This window comes from Heliangelus exortis, chromosome 8 (genome assembly GCF_036169615.1).
Source record: "Heliangelus exortis chromosome 8, bHelExo1.hap1, whole genome shotgun sequence".
NCBI classification, from domain to species: domain Eukaryota; kingdom Metazoa; phylum Chordata; class Aves; order Apodiformes; family Trochilidae; genus Heliangelus; species Heliangelus exortis.
The window spans coordinates 2,045,680-2,061,304 of NC_092429.1; the positions used below are offsets into that span (position 1 = coordinate 2,045,680).

A 15,625-nucleotide genomic window follows, 5' to 3' on the forward strand; every position below is an offset into this window, starting at 1 on the left:
ACTGCCAGAACAGGTATTGCAAAGGGAATTCTCTTGTTACCCCAGTAGCCTTTAGAGTTAACAAACACCTGACTGCTTCAAAGGGCTCCAATTATCCCCATCTGTGCCACATAAACTCCACTCCATTTCTACAGCAAGGTTTTGAGTTATTTTTTTAAGGGCAGCAGAAGACTCGCCCTCATATTCCCCCATATTATAATAAGCAGCACACAGTAAATTCTTCTCACTGCTAACCAGGAAAATGGCTTTCCCAGCCACACTGCTCCTCAACAAGCCATTTCCCATCACTGAATATAAATATTTAAGTCCTTAGAATCCAAACCCCTTTAGCTAGCAGACCACTTGTGACTTTCCAACAGCCTTTTTGGCTCCTTCTCATCCCACCCTTACCTGGACAGACACAACAGCAACAGAGTTCCTGAATTCACCTCCTCATCTCCCCATGTGCTGCAAGTACTGAGGTTCTCATGTGTGTTTTGGGGCTAATTCCTGAAAGATCTGAGCCTGAGAGGGTCAGGAGCTCCAGTTCAGAAGGACCCCCACATCCTCCTGGCTGTCCCCTCAGTGATTTCAGAGCAGCTCTCAGCTGAGCTCTGATGTTTTCAAAAGCCACCTAAGAAAAAAACCTTTAAAATACAGCTGCAGACATAAATAAAGTTATTTAAGCATAAATAAAGTTATTTAAGATAATTATCTCTGTTTCAATGCCTGAATTAAATGAGAATCTTGAAGAAAAATGCCATTTCACAGTTAGAAGGAGACCTCTCTAAGATGCTCATCACTTTGGTAACACAGCTGACACAGAGAAATACAGAATCACAGAAAAATTTGGGTTGGGAGGGACCTCTAAAGCTCCCCCAGTCCCAGCCCTGCAGTATCAGGGACACCTCACCCAGATCAGGGTGCTCAGAGCCTCCTCAAGCCTCACCTTGAGCATCTCCAGGGATGAGGCCTCAACCCCCTCCCTGGGAAACCTCTTCCATTTTTCCACTACCATAATGGTAAAGAACTTGCTCCTAACATCCAGTCTAAAATATAATAATTATTATTATATATATTAATATATATAATTATGTGGTTTTATATATAGTAATACATACATTATATATAGCAAATGACACATATAGCAATTATAGATGATGTATTTTTTTATATATACAATATAAACTAAATGCAATCACAAAAACTGAAGATTTGCAGGCAAAGGGTCAGCACAGTCACCATTTTACTTTTTCCACCTTGATTTTGCAAAAACACTTAAGTGTTAGATATAAAAGCTTAAGCTTTTTTTTTTTTTTTTTTTTTTGGTGGTGGGGGAAGGACATAAAAGCATAACCCAAGAGCTATCAAAGTTAACTTTAGCTTTGTACTTGCAAGTATCTGACCTCTTCACTCAGTAATAGAGCCAATCAATCTTATTATCTCCCCCAATAATGATTCATTATAGCACAGGCCCTGTCTCTGTATCAAAGGCAAGAAGAAAGGCAGACACAGATAGAAGGCACCACTACTTTTCCTTCCCTCTCCTAGGCTGCACATAGTTTAAATACCAGCCCTGATAATCTGTGGGACACTCCTGAGCCCCGTGGACACTTAATCACTCATTTCCTTCATTGACTAAGAATAATAACAGCATCATTTAGTGTCCTTTATCCCCTTTTTTAAATTTTTTTTTGCCTTCTTTCCCAGCCATCTGGCACGCATCCAAGGAGTGGGCACTTCTGAAGCCAGGAGGACCACAGTGAGGTTTCCAGGGATGGGGTGGGAGGTCAGGAGGCTGATGGGGAAGATTATTGTTGCCTGAATAACTGATGGGAAGGAAATCTCCTTCTGAAATATTTCAGAGCTCAGGAGACTGGGAGAACTCAACATGACCAAGGTTACTTGACCTCTCCTAAGCAAGCCAAGGCATTGTCTCCACCTTCTGCCCCAGGCAGACAGCACCTAAGTTATGCAGATCCTAATTCCCAGTCCCATTTGAATCCTTGCAGAACTTGGATAACCAGCTCGTGGGGAGGAAAAAAAAGTGCAGTTTCACCTCCAGCTCAGCTAGGAAACTTTATCCAGCACCCCTGCCAGAGGGAGTTTTGCTGGGAACAAAGGTGTCAGCACCAGTTGGGTGATGATCCTCCCTCCGCTCCTCCCATGGAGCCAACTGGAGTGAGATGGGAACACCAGCAGCTCCTGGATCATCCAAGCATTAAGGTTGGAAAAGACCTCTAAGATCATCAGGTCCAGGCTCCTCGTGCCAGACAGATGTGGTGCTGGAAAGGCTGATTATCCTTGTAATCAGGATAAACCTGGAGTTTGAACTTGGAGTTCTGCTGGTGAAATTTCTCCATCGTGGGAGGTGATGTATGAACCAGAATCAAGGATCTGCACTGCCAAGAAGCAGCACATGGTTTGGGGGGGATTTTCCCCAAAATGTACAAAACCCTTTTTCATCATTCCATTATTTCCAGCTTCTCAAATGCAAAGGGACTGGTGGCTTTTTTTTTTTTGTCACCTGGAGAAACTCATCCATTTTCTTACAGCATTCTCTTTCTCTAAGCTCAGGACACCTGACCATGTCACTTGAAGGCTACAAACTGTCCCAAGCTGCTGCAAAGGATCAGCCACTCCAACCCACATCTGACCATGTCCCTTCCCAGTGTCCCAGTAAGCAGAGTGGCAGGGAACTACTCCATCCCTCTAAAAAAAATCCCTTGTTCATTAAAACTTCAGGGCCTATTCTCAGAAAAACCCCAAGGTTAAACCAGGCACCTAGAAATGTTTTGCTTTTTCCTACCCTCAGTATTCTGAGTTTTTCACAGGCAGCCTTCATTAACACCAGACTTTTTTACAGCATTTAACAGGAACTTGGTCATCTGCAGCACTTTCCATACATGAAAATACAGGAGTTGAGCTGAGTGAAACCAAAGTGGACCAACCCTTTAGCATGGTTTTTTGCTTTTACTACTGTGTGCAGTCCCTCGAGGCCCAAACACAGATTCCTATACTCTCAGCACATCTGAAAAGTGGAGAAAAAGCTGCATTTTTCTCTCTGAAGGATCCAATTTTTAAAAATCTTAAAGACTGACAGTGCATTTTACATTGTCAGCTGGCCCCAGGCAGGATGGGGAGCAGCATCTCCAAGCAGAACTCCCCCTCTGCCCTTCCCTGGGAATGATGGTTCACTGGGATTCCACTGATAGGCAGAGAGGCAGCTGCTTCTGGAAACCAGGAAATATTTTTTGGGTTGCTTTTAAGACCCAGTAAACACTTTGTTTTGCAGATGCAAGCAATTAATTGACAAGATGCAACCAGGGGATGGTGGTAGAAGCTTGTGGCAAACATTTCAACTCTCTGCAAAGAGCAAAAAAAGAGCAAAAAAAGCATACATGGGGACCTAGGTATGGGCCCTGGCCACGTGCAAATCAAAATTTTCAATTTTTCCCACTATTTTCAGTATGAGCAGCACTTACAGCTATTTTGCAGCCACCATGAGGATGCCTGAGACCTTGTTTACATCACAGAATTACTGAAGCACAGACACCAAAACAACTTTTCTTTCACTTTTTCTCAAGCTTTTCCTTCAGAGTGACACGAAAACTTGCTTTTCTCCCTGGAGACTTTGCACAAGTGTCAGCTTCAGCCCTTGCAGTTTTACAAGACTATAAAGTTAGCAGCCCCTAGCTCCCAATTAGCAGCTCCTTATATAAAGCAAAGCCAGTTCTACACTATTGTATTTGTAACAACCTGGAGCTGACTCCATCTCTCCCCTTTCCTTGCCTAACACCAGCTGCCAACTCACCCTCCCTAGAAAACTGGAAGGGAAATTAAAAAGGATTAACACTCCTAATAATTACTGGAGAAATGAAACTTCATCAAGCTGCCATATTTTTTTTTAAATAAAAATATTTAGATGCACATAGCATCAGTTCAATTCAAGGTCTTAGTTAAGGTATTTGACTTTTACCTCCCAACAACTCAGGGTATTTTCAGATCATCTCAGAAATATTTGCTTTTCATCTTGTGGTTTTGTTGGGTTTTTTTTTCTTGCTGTCATTTCAGATCAGAGCCACACCTGAGGATACCCAGGGAAGCCTTGGCTACTGTCTAAACATATTAAGAGGCAGTTCCCAAGCTCACAGGTTTGCAACTTCAGGGACAGCAGAAACCAAATGAAGTGTTATCATCAGTTTTGCAGATGCTCAGGAGCAGCACAGGAAAATTAAGAAGTTCAGCCAGGTCACACACAGGGAACGTGTTCCCATGAGGAATGAGATGATGTCCTTGCAGTTATAGTCTTGAACTGTATGGTTGTTTCTCCTTGCCAGCTAAAGCTGCTCCTGCTTTGTATTCCCACCTGGACCCCGTGGACATCTCCACCTCTGGGTATTTTTTACACCACATAGAACAAGGTCCTGGGCAACTTGGGACCACTTGGAAGTCAGCCTTGTCTTGCCAAGAGGTTCCCTGAGCTGACCTCCCATGGCTCCTACATTTTTCTCTGACTTCTCCCTCCTCACTTTATCATCCTTAGGTCTCAGCAACAAAATCAGTGCAAAAGGTGGGTCCATGGCAAAACTTCTGCCAGCACTTGCTCTTAAGCCTCTACACATCAGCACAAAGCAGCAGAGAAGACTTCAGATTGCTGGGTCTCAGGCACTGCACAAAATGCAAAGTTCCTGGGCAGAGGCACTGCTCACACCACCAGATTTTTGCTGTGAGTTGCTGTGAAAAAGTCTCATCCCCACCCCACACCTCTCTTCCTGCAGTACCTTTTATTTAGGTGAAAATAAACCCCAAAATACATTTTAGTGAGCAACCTTGCTCCAGCAAGGAATCAGAACATCACATCCAGAGAGCTCCAGGACTAAGATCCCACATGGCTTGCAGCAGACACAGCCAAAACTTCTTTGTGCATCTGGGGGAGGGGGAAAAGGATCCATCCACCTTCCCCCCTCCCAGATTTCTTTCTCCCAGCCCACGCTGTCACCCCACATCATGTCACGGGGGTTCTGACCCCACAGGACTGAACCAGCCTGGAGGGACTGATGGAAGACAGATTGCATTTGACACCCAGGGAAGATTTTTTTTTTTTTTTTTCAGTCCATGTGTTTGCTATCCCAAACCTTTTGTGTTTAATTACTGTAACACTGGCTCAGCAGAACTCCACAAGCAGGTTCCCAAGCTGTTATTCCCTGAATCAGCAGGAGGATCCGTGGCCTCTCCGAGTCAGCGTGCTGGAAGCTGAGACCTCAAATTGTGTGGAGAGGCAGGAAAACAGGAGGGAAAATCCCACCCCTCTGGAAGCCAAGCCTAAAAAGCTGGAGCCTTCACTTTACCCTCACCAACATCTCTTTAAAAGCAATTAAACACATGATACTTGGACCAAAAAGTACAGCTCCCTGCTCCACTAACTTATAGATGACCAACAAGTAGAAATACAACATAAATAAGCAGCTATTTTACCTAAGAACATGACATAAGTTAGTTGTTTCAACTGAGAACATGTCCTGGGATGGCATTTCTTTTTTAAAAAGGTAAAACTTAGAGTGAGACTACAAACCCATGTGATTTAGTTACAAAAAACAACCTAAAATAAATCGCTCATTCTCAGAAAGTTAAATTTTTTTTAAATTTCAACAGGGAAAACCACTCATTTAAATAGTCCTATTTAAAAACAAAAATAGTTTGAATTATTTATCCTTCTGTGTAGGGATTTATCATCCACTTTCTTCTCCCTTGTACTGTTCTGTTGTGGTTTTCCAGGCTCCCTTTTTCCAGCCCTCTTTCAACACTCTAAGGAGTTTCTTACACAGGTGTAAGTCCCAGCTCAGCTGCCCTGCCTCCAGCAAAAAACAGGACTGGTTTTTTGCTACAGAATTAGAAAATTATTCTGTGTATTTGTGCCTGTAAAGATACAAAAAGAGGGTCCAGTGGTTCCACCAGGGAAAGAGGAAAAATGGAAACAAGAGGGGGAAGAACCAGAACACGAGACGATTCAGGGTGACAACGGCTCTGATCTATCTGGCTATAAAAATTCACTCCTCCAAGTTCATCCCATCACTCAGCGGATCCACAGGGGTGAAGAACCCTCCTGAGCTGCCACAGGAGCTCCACAGTAAAGAAACCAACCTGGATTTTTCCCTCCAGCAAAACTTCTTTCACACTTGGCAGGCGATGCGTCAGCCCCACCTCTGCCACTGCTCCTGACAAAAAAGGCCTTTCCAAAGTGAACAAACCTGAAATTGCTTTTTGTTGGCAAGGGTTAGGGACATCTGCATAATTCTCCAACTCGTGACTCATCTCCCAAACTAAAAAGCTGCTTTTGTTTTGCTTCTGACCTCAGAGCCACCACCGAGAGTCGGCTTTGCCACCTGGGAACTAAGAAGGTGGTGGAAAGGTAAGGCAGCAGCTGGGGAAAATAAAACTTGTCAAAAGGAAAGAGAAAGACTGAAAAACCTGAAGTAGAATTTTATTCCCAGGTGGTATGAACCTCCCAGGAAGAGGAAATAACACAAGAACAAAACACTCCCCCAAAATTCCCTGCTTTTCACTGCAGAAATCCAACTCTCACTCATTTGGGAGCATCCATGAGCATCCATCTCCCCATCACAGGAGAAGCCCCATCTGGGGTTTTGTGTCCTCCAGAGATTTGAGGCACAGAAGTGACACCAAAATCATTGATCCTTCTCTATCAGCAGAGCTGAGAATCAATCCCTTTGCTGCCTTCTGCATCTTTGCACAAAACTAAATCATCTGCTAAGGGTCTGGATGAGCTTTCAGCTCCAGGATCCTCTGAACCTGGTGCCTGTGTTCAACTCAAGTAACATTGTCCTTGGACCTGTGACAAATTTTGGTGGGGGAGAAGAAGGGGAAAGGGGTTTTTTTCCCTGAAAAAACAGGACATTTTACTCTCTTCTGAGATTTGTGAGATGAAAATTGTGCCAACTTCAAGCGTGATCTCTGTGAAGGGTCAGGAAAAGTTCACAGCTCTTCTTTTTTTTATTTCTTCTTTAGATGTAAAACAGGATTAACTTCAAAAAAATTTACCAGGATTTCTGCACATCCTCAGAATAAAAAAGAACTTGGGGAATATCTTTATCAGGCTGATAAAAAGCCACACCACAATTCCCCATGGTTTCTGCTTTGCTTTCAGTGTGCCAAACCTGCACAACTCCTGAACAATCTCTCTTTTAACAGAAGATAGGAGTGTTATTTTGCAGATCTTATTTCTTTAAAACTAAGATTAAACTAGAATAAACACTAAAATTAACCTCAAAGAAATAATAGCTGCATATAAAAGCTACAAAATACTAAAAGAAAACCAACAGGAGTCATGTATAAAATACTCCGCCTGTGTCTGAATTCTCCAGATCATTATTATTAAAAAAAAAAAAAAAAAATAGAAAAACACCCAAAATCTCTTTGGCTATGCACCCAAATGTTAGAGAACAGAGCAAGGACTGAGAAACAATATATATAGTGTGTTACCATGCAGATTTTTAAAGCAGTGAAGCATATCTTCCTACAGCATCTGTGCATTAGATTAACCATGAGAGATATCGAAAAGAAAAATAAGCAGAACTGCAGAGATTAAAATGGGGTGTTTTCTTTCACTTGGATATGCAATCCAAATACAGCACATTTGTTTTCAGACAGATAAAGTGATTTTCTTTCTGCCTGCAAAGAAAGTCACTCAGGGTGGGTGCATGAAACCAGGGGAGGGCGGGGAGGGGGAGCAATTTCGGGGCCACCACATGAATTTTGAAAGCTTCTGTCACCCCAAACAAGTCCTGTACCTCTCTCTGATGGAATCACACAGCTTGCAGACAAGTTTAGCTGGTACTGGCATGAGAAAAGATTTTTTTATTATTTTTTCCTTCCTTTTCTTTTTTTCCTCTTTTTTTTTTTTCTTCTTTTTTTTTCTTTTTATTTTCCTTTTTTTTTCTTTTCTTTTTTTCTTTTTTTTTTTTTCTTTTCTTTTTTCCTTTTTTTTTCCCTTTTTTTTTTTTTTTTCTCTCCACAGACCAAACTTTTGAAAACCTACAAAAGCAAAGCTGGGGAGGAGGGAATTTTCTGGGAGTCTAGACAGGACTCCAAACAAACTTCAAAGCCTGACCCACTCCCAGTGCATACAGCTCACTCAGGGACCAGATGGGCTGCAAAGAGGGGGGGAAAAAAAAAAAAAAAAAGCCCTCCAAACCCTCTCAGACATCCTGGCTACCACTCTGAGGAGGTGAAGCCCTGAGACAGACTAGATAATATCCTGCTACTTAAGAGCTAGAAAAATAACCTCCAAAAGTTAGTAATTAATTCCCAGCAGAAGGGTGCACAGGCAATGAATCAAGAGACCCCTTTCTCACCAGTTACACTCTTTTCATTAAACAAAACTAAATTAAAAAAAAAAAAAAAGGCTTCTTTTGGATTATGTCAGACAGTTCCCATCTCCAAAGGGAGATTTTGTTTTTTTTTTAATTACCTGTATTACTTTCTTGCACCATCCATGGCAGATACTTGCCCAAGCAGCCTCCAGCACAGCCTCTCCTTTCTAATCAGACCCTTCCCTCCATGGGGTTTGTTATCTAAATAAAAAATTTGAACAAGAGCAGCATTATCACTATTTTACAACTTGGGAGGGGGAAGCTGATTTACAGCCACCCATAAATCTGTGCTGGTGCAAAATAATCACCCCAGGTCCCTCAGCTTTTTTTTTTTTTTTTTTAAGCAAAACCACATGTTGATTGATGACAATTTTTTGCAGGTTCATGTTGATCTTAATGAACTGTTTATGTAAAAACAAAAGTTTCATACCACTCGGAATCCTTTTTAGATGAATTCAGGGAAAGAGGAATTATTTCAATAGGAAACAACCTTTCCATTTCAAATTGTTGCTGAATACAACTGGAAACTTCAAAGTCAAGACCAAGGAGGACAGTTTGATTTTTCTCCACTACAATACTCTAAGTGAATCTTTGTTCTGATGTTCTAACAATTATTTTTAAATTTTCCATTTGTTCTCTTTGTTCCTTTCTAACCACAGCTGAGAAACTGGAGAGGAACAAACATGAATGGAGAGAAGCAAAGCAGAGGGAACAGGGACCAGGGTAAAGGAGCCAGGTAAAGCTTTCAGAGTCTGGAAAAAACAACTTTTCTCCATAAACCATCTCTGGGCAGCAGAACAAAAATCAGTCCAGAAGCAGAAAGAGGTGGAAAGGAGCATATTTGACTTTTTTATGTATATAATCAATGCTAGAGTTGGTTAAGGACATGAATTTTAGCACTTGAGGAACCCTCAGGTTCATTGGGGTTTTTTTATGATGAACACCTGGGTCCCACATCCCAACATGATCCCTGCAATTTCACCTTGTGCTGACACCACCTTTCTCTGTCTCAATAAAAATTTCAAAATCAAATTAAACATCTCACATGTGGCTATTCAGAAACGTAATACTGGATTATTTTATTTAGTCTCTTTCTAAAAGAAAAAATAAAGAACAAGCAAGTGTGTATCTGCACTCCCTGAACTCAGCTTTAAGTCTCTTAAACACCACCAAAGAAAAATAAAATGGTCAAATTCCAACAGAAGTCCCCCAGGAGTTGTATTCCATGTATCAGACTTGTTCAGCTGAGTTCATCCCTAGCTCAGCCCCCCAAAAATCTCCCTTTTCTGTCATGGAGATAAGAGGGGCACTTGGGGAGCAGGTGACTGCTATAGGACCAACTCCAGAAGGGTCATGGGCATGAGCAGAGGTTGAAGGGTTTTTTGAAACCCTCTTCCTGATGGAAGTAGCTCTGGAAATGTGAACTTAAAGCTCCAAAAGGCATTGTGGGGACTTCCAGCCCCACATCTGGAGTTTGGGGCTTGTGAAAAGCTGCAGGAGGATTCCAGGCCACCACTGGTGATATACAGGTGATTTGTCACAAGAGGAGAACCTGCTTTTAAGAAGGCACCAAACATCTTCCTCCTTCTTTTGATGACCACAGCATTCAGTTGGGATTTCTTTCTATTTAGTCTATGCAGGAAAATGAGAAAAAACAGACCTGACAAGCCCAGAGTTCAAAGTGGACTTGACTCATTTTTCCAAAAGAGCAGCTGAGATCTTCCTGTCCCATTTCCTTGGGATGCTACAACCTCTTTATTCCTGCACAGCCTCCTATTTCTACAGCAACCACAGCAACCCCCCATCCTTATTTATCTTCACATCCTTATTTATCTTCACAACTCTTCTCTGAAGGAATTTCCAAGATTTCATTCCACTGTGCTAATTACTCAGCTGCCAAGGTTCAGCAGTGGCTCAAGACCTGCACACTTCATAATATTTATTTGCATGGCAGACAATAAAGTCCTGTCTGTTTGTGGAAGCCCATGAAAAATAAACAGGCTGAGCTAACTTGGCTTCTCAAACTTTCTTGTACATTTGGTTTATTATTGTCCCTTCCCCAGCTCCTATCCAAACAGTCCTGACAGCTTGTTTAGTGAGAGCTCTGCAGAGCTCTACCTACACAAAGTGTGCTGGAAAAATCCCTAACTACATCCTGACCTTCAGAAATAAGGAGATTTTAAAATAAAAATCATATTTTAAAAATCACAAGAGCAAACTGTTTCAGTCGTGGACAATGTTAAAATATTCTGAAGCTCCTCACTGCCAATTAGGGACAATTTCTACCTGAAGTGGTACCCATGGCATCTTTCCCTTTAGGATTCTGTCATTAAGTGGATCAGGCAAAATCCACCCATAAAATCCTCTGCTCAAGGGATTTTTAAGTAGAACTCATGATTCTTTCTACTGGAGTTTCATTTAAATAGATATATAAATGCTCATGTATTCAGTGAAGCTATTAAATGAAGTTATATGTATATTTATATATTCTAGCAGTCTTTACATATTTGTCTAACACATATATGTGTCCTTTTTCTAGATTTTTAAGTAGAACTCATGATTCTTTCTACTGGAATTTCATTTAAATAGATATATAAATGCCCATGTATTCAGTGAAGTTATTAAATGAAGTTATATGTATATTTATACATTCTAGCAGTCTTTACATATTTGTATAACATATATGTGTCCTTTTTCTAGATTTTTAAGTAGAACTCATGATTCTTTCTACTGGAGTTTCATTTAAATAGATATATAAATGCTCATGTATTCAGTGAAGCTATTAAATGAAGTTATAGGTATATTTATATATTCTAGCAGTCTTTACATATTTGTATAACATATATGTGTCCTTTTTCTAGATTTTTAAGTAGAACTCATGATTCTTTCTACTGGAATTTCATTTAAATAGATATATAAATGCTCATGTATTCAGTGAAGCTATTAAATGAAATTATATGTATATTTATATATTCTAGCAGTCTTTACATATTTGTATAACATATATGTGTCCTTTTTCTAGATTTTTAAGTAGAACTCATGATTCTTTCTACTGGAATTTCATTTAAATAGATATATAAATGCTCATGTATTCAGTGAAGCTATTAAATGAAGTTATAGGTATATTTATATATTCTAGCAGTCTTTACATATTTGTATAACATATATGTGTCCTTTTTCTAGATTTTTAAGTAGAACTCATGATTCTTTCTACTGGAATTTCATTTAAATAGATATATAAATGCCCATGTATTCAGTGAAGCTATGAAATGAAGTTATATGTATATTTATATATTCTAGCAGTCTTTACATATTTGTATAACATATATATGTCCTTTCTCTAGATTTTTAAGTAGAACTCATGATTCTTTCTACTGGAGTTTCATTTAAATAGATATATAAATGCTCATGTATTCAGTGAAGCTATTAAATTAATTAATATGTATATTTATATATTCTAGCAGTCTTTACATATTTGTATAACATATATGTGTCCTTTTTCTAGATTTTTAAGTAGAACTCATGATTCTTTCTACTGGAATTTCATTTAAATAGATATATAAATGCCCATGTATTCAGTGAAGCTATGAAATGAAGTTATAGGTATATTTATATATTCTAGCAGTCTTTACATATTTGTCTAACACATATATGTGTCGTTTTCTAGACAGCCAAACTTTTTTTTTTTTTTTTAAGTTTAGTTCTGGGAAACTGTTGACTCCTGACCAAAAAAGACATTTTGATCCATGATGCATGAAAAGCCCAAGCTGCAGCACTTAACTTTCCCAAGCACTACTCCATGAACATCCTCATCCCAGCAGCAGCTCTGGGGAAGATGAAAGGGACCCTTTGGTTTCCAGACCTTCTCCAGAAGGTGTCTGCTCAATGCCACGTGAGAAGTGTCCAAGGAAGACACTGAATGAAGACAACCCCAAACTGACTTCAGATGGCTCCTCAGTCATCCCAAGGAACTCTGGATTTACTGACAGCTCTGGGACAGACTCAACAGTTCCTTCCCAAAAACCCCATGGCAGCACCTCCAAGGTGGTTGCAGCTCCCTTGGCCTCCTGCCTTTACCAACACTTTTAAAACACTTGTAAACACAGAGCAAAATCCTTGCCTTGTTCAGGTTCCTCAATAAGGGCAGGGTTTGGTCTATAGAGCTTTTACGTGGATAACATGATTATTAAAAGCAATAATTAAAGCCAGTTTTTCAAAGAAAATTTAGGGGCTTTTAAGTGCAAGGTATAAAATGGAACCTTTTAAAGGAGATCATAAAAGGTTTTACTGCTAAGTGCTACACCACCAAGTACACACTGAAGGGTTGTGCTGAATCCACCCCAAAACACAATGCTCCAGCATTGCTAGAGAACTCCAAGAAACTACACAAGCCAGAGAATTCCAGCTCAATTAAAAGGGAATTATTACTTCCCCAGGAATGTGCTTTTCCTTTGCTTCAAGCCTGTTACCCAACCCTGCAGAGTCTGCAGGTCAAATGCTGCCCTTGGCTCCATCCATCCTCCAGCCCTGCAACACCAAAGCTCTTGCTGCCCAGGAGGATGCACAATTACAGCTGAGGACACAGCCTGAAAATGATGAAGAGGTGATGTTAGAACTAGAACAGATTTTGTGTGAACAAAGGAAGAGAACACTGAAAAAACCCAATTTCCTTTTTCAGTGCTTGGGTGGTTGAGCTGAGCTCAAGTTCAACCTTTCCTGTGGCTTCATTTTTAAAACATGATGAAGCAAATGTAATTTTAAATCTCCTCATGAAGAAGAATGCTAGAAAAGAGTCTTTTTACCACTATTCATTAGATGCACACCAGCCTTGCCCTTATCTGGGGAAAAAAAAATAAATTTCCCACCCCATGCAGATCTCAGCTGTGGTTCAGAGCAGCTTTATTACATCTCCTGCACAGCAAAAAAAGGTAATAAAGAAAAAGATGATAAAGAAAAGGTGATAAAGGAAAAAAAAATGTGAGAAGCAGCTCAGTAGGCTCTTAGAGATGGAAGAGATGAGGGAGAAGGGAGCAGCAATGCCTTTTTCTGGGCTGTTCCCTCTTCCATCCCAGCCAGCCAGGGTCAGGCAATGAACCAGGACTCCTCCAAGGCAGCTCCTTCCCAAGGTTGCTCTTCAGGGACAGCACTTCCAGCAACTCCTCAAGCACCAACTCAGGGCCAACATTAAAAAAAAAAAAACACACAACCCTCTCTCTGTCCCAGCTGCATCTTTTCTAGCAGGTAGCATTCAGCCAGTCAACTGAAAACTCTGAATTATAAACCCAGGATTGGGGATTTTAAAAAAAAAAAAAAAAGGCAATTTTTGACCTTCAGCTTTCTCAGCACTGGAGTAGTTACAGTCTATCCCCCCACTGAGTATTTAGGGAGTCTTAAATCCAAAGACTCTTTGGCTGTTGTACACACATGCAACTCCCAAGAGCCAGGAATCCTGATTAAATGTTTGCTGAAAAGCAGGAATGCCACATGACTCCCCAAAAAAAGCAGAGAGCATCTTAGTCCCATATTGTTTTCCCCTGTCCAAATTATCCAAAGGCTTATAGTGAGCTGGCTGCCTGGAAAGTGTCAAACTTGCTAGAGACACACACATTTTTATATGATTTACAAAACCTTTTCTAACAAGCCAGCCCCTCATAAAACCCCAAAATAATTTCTGCTTCTGCCACACATGTAACACGAGAATCCCCCAAAATAGTATTTAAACTGGAAAAGCTGTCAGGAATTTCACAGAAAATTTTTCTACAAAAAGAAAGCTGCCTGCTAAGCAGAAAGGCACCACCCTACCTACTCCTTTTCACTACAGCAGGAAAAGAATTCATCTAAAAATCTCAATGAAAACTGCTAAACTAGCCAAATAATCACATAGTTTTACCCTTAAAGAATAAGAACACATCCAGTACAGCACCTGGCAGAGCATCAGCAAAGGCCAAATCCAGCAGGACATCACCCCATGGCCCCAAACATTCCTCTAAATGAAATTTTCTTTCAAAATTGTAAAAGGAGTGTTAGAAAATTGCAGAAAAGGTGACAAGGTATGGAAAGTGCTTAATGACATTCAACCCATCCTGGTATCTCTGATGATGCAGTGAATGAAGCTGGACCACAAGAAATCCAGAGGGGCTTGTGGAGATGCCTTCTTGGCTTCCTATTAAATCAGATTTTACTGAAGGAAACATGACCAGAAATAGTGGTGTAAATCTCCCCAGTCCTTCCAGGTACAGCAGAAGTCAGAGCACCTCTGAACCTCACCAAGATGAGCAGCATTTGTTGTACCTTGGCAGGAGAGAGGAAATCCCCAGGAGTTTATCCTTGCCCAAGTTGGTTTTGTGGGAATTACTGGCCAACTACTGCCACTGGCTTCCATTTCCATCTTTCCTTTTCCTCAGCAAAAGCCCAGGATTTTCATTCAAAAGCAGGTACCTGATGAACCACTTCCAAGATGGAATTCCAGGATGTAACTGGGATGGCTCTGACAAACTGAGTAGGGCTGCAACAATTTACACTCAGCATCCACCTCCACGTTCAACACTCTCCCACAAGCAATCTTGCATATTTTTCCCATCTTCTTGTGAAATTTTCTTTTCACAAGATGCCAAACAAAGAAATATTTATTCTGTTGCTAATATAGGAGGAAATGTTATTTATTGAGTCGAAGAAGCTGTCTGTAAGCAAGCTTTTTGGCTGCAACACACTGAGTTTAATTGCTGAAATACCCTTAAGCATTGATAAAAAAAGAAAAATAACATTGGGTATTGCTAGAGGAATTTCAAAGCATAAAAAAAGCTGGAAAATAACTTCAGAAGTGTCTTTCAAAAATGTAACCCCAAACATCAGCCATGCTGAGCCCTGCCATGCATCAGCTTAAGCCACTGCTTTGCATCAGCTGTAAAATCAGGATATTCCTGGTAGGTACAGAGAGGAGCTTTTTTCAGAGACAAGGGAAGAGGGAATGAGTTTCATATTCTCAACCAAAAAGCCAGAATTTTACCCATTTTATTACAGATGTTCTCCACCTGAGCACTGCTAGAAAACAAAGCATACTGCAACCTTCCTTTGGGGGAGAACATCAAGCCCCATGGGAGGATAAGAACAATCTTTTTTGAAGTCCACAAATAATAATATATATTTATAATATATATATAATAATATATATCAAAATAACCACAAAAACCCAGTTTTTCCCCCTGAGCAGTCAGGAGGGGTCTAACACTTCCATCTCAGAGGGGCAACAAGGA

At 40.5% G+C, this 15,625-nt stretch overlaps 1 protein-coding gene across 1 annotated transcript in view; it reads right to left on the bottom strand.

Annotated features, from left to right (window-relative positions):
- Window positions 1-15,625, bottom strand: part of ROR1 (receptor tyrosine kinase like orphan receptor 1) — a 155,687-nt gene that overhangs the window by 83,659 nt on the left and 56,403 nt on the right. The gene's annotated exons all lie outside the window — the stretch shown is intronic.